General features: G+C 34.3%; 1 long non-coding RNA gene across 1 annotated transcript in view; it reads right to left on the reverse strand.

Annotated features, from left to right (window-relative positions):
* Positions 1–238: 238 nt before the first annotated feature.
* Positions 239–7626, reverse strand: part of LOC118743679 — a 135703-nt gene continuing 128315 nt past the window's right edge. Inside the window, exon 3 of the long non-coding RNA XR_004993488.1 lies at positions 239–305. This is a non-coding gene — a long non-coding RNA (uncharacterized LOC118743679). The remainder of the gene's footprint in view (positions 306–7626) is intronic.

Genomic DNA, 7626 nt, shown 5'->3' on the forward strand with positions numbered 1-7626 from the left:
GAAATTTGGCGACATAAAATAATGTAATTAATCTTTTCTAGAATATGGAAATGATACACTGTGTGCCGGCTTGAAAATAGTATTCATTAAGAATGCCAAGATTTAGGCCCTGTTTTCTATCCTCATCATTGTTTTGAGCATTAAGCCTTTAATTTTTGATAGAGTAATGAATTTATTTTCTGTTAGATAAGGAGCGCAGCTACTTTGATTTAAATTTCTGGACTTACATATGAACATATGAGTATTCTTGAAAGTAAAATATATACCATATTTTGAGCCAATTTCACCAGAAAGTATGAACGTACCTGAAAAGACAGTAATTAAATTTATTATTAAAAAGGCGATTATGGAATTATTATATCAATAAATAATACATTTAAAAATATCTCGGCTATTGGTGAACTAGATTCAGAGGTAAATATTATCTAAACACATCTTTAGTTACCCCCTAGATACGGTAAAATATTTCGAAACAAAAAACATCAAATACATAACGTCGTTTAAAGTGCAAAACCGCGTATCAGCAAAATGCAAAACCGCGTATGTGAAGTTGTAGAATATATTTTCTAGAGCGTAAAAACACTCATATTTCGACGTGGTTCTCTTTTTTATAAAGTAATCGCATTTCTGGCTAGTATATTTCAGGACGAATGGATAATGATTGAGCCAAGAGCATGTGTGAGCAAATCCAGTTTTTGGCAGCCAATGTCAGTTACGCGGTTTTGCAGAATGACGATACGCGGTTTTGTACTTTAAACGACGATAAATAATTCCCCTCATTCTTGCAATAATAAAGAACCGTCTCGTCGTTTAAGAAATCAGAGTAGTTAAAAATATTTTTGAAACAAACGATTTGGTTCATCCAAAGCGGACCATAAATACGGGTTCTGCAAATATTTCGACTTCACTTTCATGTAAGTATTTTATACATCTCAAGGTGGTCCTTAAAAATATCTGCACTATGGGGCATATCTTTATTTTGTCAATTTTGGGAGGGTTTGAACAATTAAAAATTTTTTTACATCACAAAAAAAAATACAAAATTTTTACTAGCTATAACTCAGCGAGTTAATGAATTTATACGAATAAGTTTCAATAATGTTCCAAATTTATCGTAGTTCAAGCGCGAATTTTGCCGAATTTGTACGATAAAAAGATTCACATTCTGGTAGCGACCACTAAAAATTTATTGAAAGTTTGACATTTTTTGTGGATATCTCTATTTTGTGCGTACAGCAAAATATATGGGTGCCCCATATGGTTAAAATATACCAGGTGTAGTAATTAGAGCGAGAAGAAACATTTTATACTATTTTATTTCACAATTTACCATTAAGAACTTCTATAAGATAGTCGAATGTTAAGAAAATTAAGAAAATAAAGCGAGAAAGCTGTTTTATTACTTCACCTATTTACAATTTTACCCTATACAAAATTTATCTGCCTTATCCTGAGTTTCGCCCGAAAAAAAAATTTACCCGAAAATTTGTATTCCGCTCATAGTAAATACACGGAAACAAAAAGTGAATAGTGAGCCGGTTTAGGGAAAATGAAACTGAATGATAAGCCTGTATATGTTGTTATTACAAGAACTACCCTAATACGTATTATAAATATAACCCAATCAAATAATAGATGCAGATTTTCGACATATATCGACCCCGCGCCTTCTATCGACTATATTCTTTGTGGAAATATGAGCCAAATCAAATATCTCCACTCCTGTGCCACCTAATTAATTCACCTTCAGCTTTATCATGAGTTTCATCTTACCCGAGCCGGTTCACGATTCACTTTTTGTTTCCGCGTATTTGCTATGGGCGGATGAGAACTTTTCAGGTAAATCTTTTTTAAGGCGAAACTTGGGATAAGGCTGATTGCCTTGTTGTCGAGTACTAAATTTACTTAGAAATATTATAAAAAATTATAAAACGCCAATTTCACACAATCAAAAATAAAAAGTTAATCAAAAATTGAAAGTCAGGAAAACCCCATTCCTCGCATATCAGAAAATTCTGATATTTTCGTTTCGCCAAATACAATGTCCACTTTAACAAAAGACATCGACCAGCCGAAGTTTGACCAGAGCACCTACCTTGGACGTTACAAACACTTCTTTCTGCTCACCAATCCACTCAACTTGCTGGCGAGCAGCACCGAATTGGAACGTGCACACCGCATAGTCAAAAATTATCGCGCCGGCAAAGATGTATCCAGCGAGGTGAGCACGCTGCACGAGCTCTGGCATGCCAAGTATATCTACGATTCAGCCTTTCATCCGGAAACGGGCGAGAAGTCACCGCTCATCGGTCGTATGTCAGCACAAATGCCAATGAATACAATCATTACAGGCTGCATGCTGGACGTGTGTCAAGTTAGCACTACACTTTTCGAAATTGGAAAAGTTAACTACGGCATTAATTGTAGTGTTTTTGTTGTAAATTTGTTGTGGAAAGAAAAAATTTGTAGCTTTCGTTTTTTAAGAAAAAATGGTATGTAGTGCTAACTTGACACCATACACCTAGTCGATAGAATTGAGATATCCAATATGTTACTATGCCATTAATTGTAGCTTTTAACTTTAAAATTTGTTGTGGAAAGAAAAAATTTGTAGCTTTCGTTTTTCTGGAAAAAATTGAGTTGACCCTTTTTCGAACAAAATCTAGTATGTAGTGCTAACTTGACACCATGCACCATTGACGACAGAATTGAGATATTGAAAATGTTACAACGGCATTAATTGTAGCTTTTAGCTTTAAAATTTGTTGTGGAAAGAAAAAATTTGTAGCTCTCGTTTTTTAAGAAAAAATGGTATGTAGTGCTTGACACCTAGCTACAATTTTTTTCTTTTCACAACAAATTTACAACAAAAAAGCTACAATTAATGCCGTTGTAACATTTTCAATATCTCAATTCTGTCGTCAATGGTGGATGGTGTCAAGTTAGCACTACATACTAGATTTTGTTCGAAAAAGGGTCAACTCAATTTTTTCCAGAAAAACATAACCTATTCCGTTAACAAGGCTTTCAAGATCCATAAATTAAAGATAGATGGCTCCGCCGGCCTGGAAATGTCATTGGAAAGCATACCGATGTGCTAGCTCAGAAAGTATTCGGCATAGTTCTCGCTGGTCGTAGCGCAGAAGAGAAACGACTTGCGTGCTTAGTTGAATTGGGCCAAGAAGCAGAGACATCACGTTACCTACTCAATTTAAATTAAATAAATTACCATGCTCTCAAATAAGAGGGACTTTATGAGTGAACTTCCCCTTTACAAAAGCAGCTTCGCAACACAAATGGCATACGAAAGTGACAGTATATTAAAGCCCAATTTGAGTGAAGCCGTTGAAAGCCCAGAGCCAAAGCGAAAAAAAGTAAATGCGTAATTTTGTTAGTTCGCAAACTGTCACAGGCGATAAAAATTCGCTTTAACTGACAAGGAAGCATAAAAAATTACAAAGAAACAGAAAAAATATCACGAAAGCAAAAGCAAACAAATAAGGCAAACGAACCCACAAAAAAAGTGTCTTAACTTTGAGGACTTAAAACAAACAATTCCCTACGCGCACGCGCAATTAATCAAAGGCTCAAGTGTAGCACAAGCGGGAGATAAAATAAAAAAGGGCAACTTGGCAAGCAATGAAAAAATGTCTTCCCCCCCAAAAAAAATACCCAGAGAAATGCAAATTGTTACAAAATTTTCGCACTTTTGCCGTCACCACTGCTGGCGTTGCTGTTGTCGTTGTTGCGACTCCGACTTAAGCCACTTGATAGCACGTTGCATCCACGCCTGTGGCACGCCTTCCAATACACTCTAAAAAAAAAATTGTGTAGATTTCCTAGCTTAAAGGTAGGTTACTGATTTCCTACCTTATTATTCGCAAAATTTCATGCTCGATTATTCAGCGAATAGTTTGTTTGAATTTCGGACTTTTTAGATTGTAATATAGCTACTGTGGTGTGCGTAAATTTACTAAGAAAGTGTGTAAAACTACAAAATACACTCCGCTGTTTGATTTCGCCCGTAGAATTATGTAAAGCCGCTAGCAAAAAGGATTTTTACACACGAAAATGTGTAAACGAGAAAAATACATATTCATCGTATAAATTTACCAAAAAATTTAAAAAATAAACAAAAATACACCCGATTTTTAGTCGCATTTTTAAACAGATTTTTTAGAGTGTATATAGTGCGCTCGTGTGGCATGCATTGCACGCGTGCGTAAAGTTCGTGCAACGGAGCAGTATGGCGACGCTTAATCCACCGCCAACTCAAAATGTGGTCCAGCATGTTTGTATGTAAATGACGCACATGTTTTTTCCTCTGTTTCAAGGGTGTTTGGATGGGTTTTGCGTGATGCGGGATGGATGCGAACTTGTGACAGCAATTTTTTTTTTTAGTGTCTTATGCACATTTTTTGTGTGCTAATTTTTGTAACGACTTTTCTGATGTATTTTTTATAGTTTTCCTTTGCTTGTTTCATATCCAATTCTACGCTTTGTGCTGCTTGTACACATGCATCCAGTCGGCAAAATAGGAAGAAAAAAAATCTTACACGAGCCCTTCTTTTTGATCTTTTGAAGCGACGAGGCTTGAAGAGTTACGAGGCTTTCCTTGAAAGAGGAAAATTTCCGTAAATTTAAAATGACATGCCTGTGGCGACTTTTTTCTTTATTTGATTTCCATTTCTGCTCATCTGCCTTCAAATTGCTGAACTATTTAAAGACCTTCAGATACAGCTTCCGAAGAGAAGGTCTTATCCAAGAAGTATATTTGCAGGCATTTGTATATAAGTGTATTAATTTTACCCACTGTGTGCATATCTCTTTTTAGTTGTTACTGTAATTTTTTTTCTTTTTTTGCAACTGTGCGTATGTTTTGGCTTCTTTTTTGCTATTTTGTTTATCTTTTTATAGGCAAAGAGTTTATCTTTTTATAGGCAAAGAGTTTATCTTTTTATAGGCAAAGAAATCTTGTGTTTATAGACACATATACATATACAGTGGTCGAAAAAATTATAACCGCACCACTTTTGAGAGTTTTTTTTTTTATATACATTAAGAGATATACATATTTCATTTTTTAACAAAAACTGTCTATATGCAATTTTCAAACTTAGATATTCCAAAATTTAACAAACAAAATTCAAAAACAAAATTTCGTAAAAATTTCGAGTTTTTTATTAGATCTTTTAGACAGATTTTGCAGGTTAAAGTGCAAGTTTCAAATAGCTAAAAATTACCGTTGATTTTTTAGAATTATTTTGGTCGAAGATGTAAAAAAATAAATATTTGTTATTAGTTATGTGGATGCCAACTCGACAACAAAATCTAAAAAAAATCCATGGTAATTTTTAGCCACCTCAAACATGTACTCAAAATCATTCTAAGAAATGGAATTAAAAAACTTGAAATTTTTGTTGACCCTTTTAATATTGCAAAACGTACAACGGGTGTTTTGTTCTAAGTTAACTATATTTTTATAAAAAAATAACAAAAAACCAAATTTTGAAAACTTGTAAATAAGTGGTGTGGCTATATATTTTTTGGCCCTACTATATGTATGTATGTGTCTTACTTTTATAGATTTCTTTATTTCAGTTCTATCATTAAACATTTCATTCACGCCTCGCCTAAATTTTATTACTTTTCAGTTTTTTAATAGTCGCTTTGTTTAAAGAAAGCCACGATATTTCTGCGATACTCATATCTTTCTGCAATACTTGCACAAATAAAAAATGAATAGCAATAACCATAATGATTTTTATAGCTCTTCGCTTAACACTTCATAGCTACATATATTTTGCTTTTCAAGTATTTCTCTTTCAGTTTTCACTGCTATTCGCTTTCGCACTTCAACAGCTGGGAATCTAAAAATATGTATATGTGCGAGTATAATATGCCTTTGTTTGGATTGATTTGTGGCTACTGGACTAGAATTTTTTTTTATTTTGCTTGAAGTCACTACCATTCACCCGGTTTTCGCATATTATTTTGCTTTGGGAGCAAATATTCTTATTATTTTTTTCCACACATGCTATCTTTATAAATAGCAAGAGAACAAAAAATATTTTGTTTCTACAGCATGTGTAATCCATGCAGCATAAGAGCCGTTCTTCGCCCTCAAGTGTATGAAGAAAATTTAAATTTAACCACTACGTGATCTTTGGACAATCGTTAGAATCAAACCAAAAGCAATTTAAGTGATCTACGGAAAGCTTTAATTATTTTATAATACTTCAGCTAATTTATAGAGAAGGAGATATTAAACTATTGCAGTCGAAGCTTGTTGCCACAGTGGCAAATGACATTTATCGTTTAAAAAGTGCCAACTAAATACGAATATTTATCTCTAAAGATTATGTAAAAGACAAAATACTAAATAAAAAATCCTCTGCGCCCGAGGAGGATCTCTCGACCGGCAGCCTAGTACTTTGACCTCGCGGCCATTGCGACTCTTTCAGCAGCGTGGGAAAAAGGCATACATAAGTAAGCGCTATAAGTTGACTGTCTGTGTTTGTTTTCACCACACATTTTTGGCGAACTTTTTGCGACTCTCTCCTACCGAATACCCAAATCATGTCAAGTCACAAAAATAGTCATTAATTGCTAGTCTCAAATTTAGTGACTTGAGATGAGAATGAATTACTGAATCCCAGGGTTAGTTACAGCTCCCGCTGAATGAAAAGGAAAATGAAAAACCCAAGGAACTAAAACCACTATTGGTTTTTGAATGGTCCTATACTCGTATACTAATCACCGAGCAAGAATGAAATATTTCTTTTGAAGAAAAAGCTGGACTAAATCATCCTGAAGCAAACTGGGTCATAAAAAAAACCAAAGAGTTTGAGCATTAAAATTTTTTTTTTTTTTTTGTATGATAACTTAGTTTCTGAAATACATACACATGCTAACAAAAAAATAAATAAATAAAACATGCACTCGCAAAAGAGTTTTTTAAAGCTGGCACCATAAAAACATAAAAAAAAAATCGCTGAAATGTCAATACAGGCCAATTAGCCTTGTAATTTGCTGACTTTCGCGATTGCATGCTATTTAAATAAGAATACACAAATGGGCTTTTTTGCAATCGCAATGTGATGTTTTATCACAATTATTGTACTGAGTAATCGGAAAATAAAAGGGCGAAAAATTACGTATCTACTTATTACAATTTATTCATAATTCAGCAGTCGCCGCAAGAGAAAAAAGCAATTTCAGATGACCGACCGACCGGTCAAATAGCCGCAGACAAACAAATTAAAGTGCGTACAATGCGTGCACATGTGGTGTGTGTGTGTGTTTGTGTGTGTGTGCGTGTTATTCCAGAAGTATTTGTGCAATGCAATATGGGTAAATACAATAGGAGTATTCACGAAATCTTGCAAAGCCGTTGCACATAGCATGGATTGCGTAACTTGCAAACACACAGAAACAACAAAATACATGGGAAACAACAATTCCTATCGCTGCAATATATGCAACATCGAAACCCATGTACATATTTTGCAAAAAAGCATAGCAAGATAAATGCGACCCTGTCCTTTTTGTTTTCTTGTTGAAATTGCTAGCTAAATATTGTGGCGAATACTGCGGCAACACAAAGCGAACAACGAGAAATAGGCA

The sequence above is a fragment of the Rhagoletis pomonella genome, unplaced genomic scaffold, assembly GCF_013731165.1.
Source record: "Rhagoletis pomonella isolate Grant_MI unplaced genomic scaffold, Rhpom_1.0 Rhpom_scaffold_00007, whole genome shotgun sequence".
Classification (NCBI taxonomy): domain Eukaryota; kingdom Metazoa; phylum Arthropoda; class Insecta; order Diptera; family Tephritidae; genus Rhagoletis; species Rhagoletis pomonella.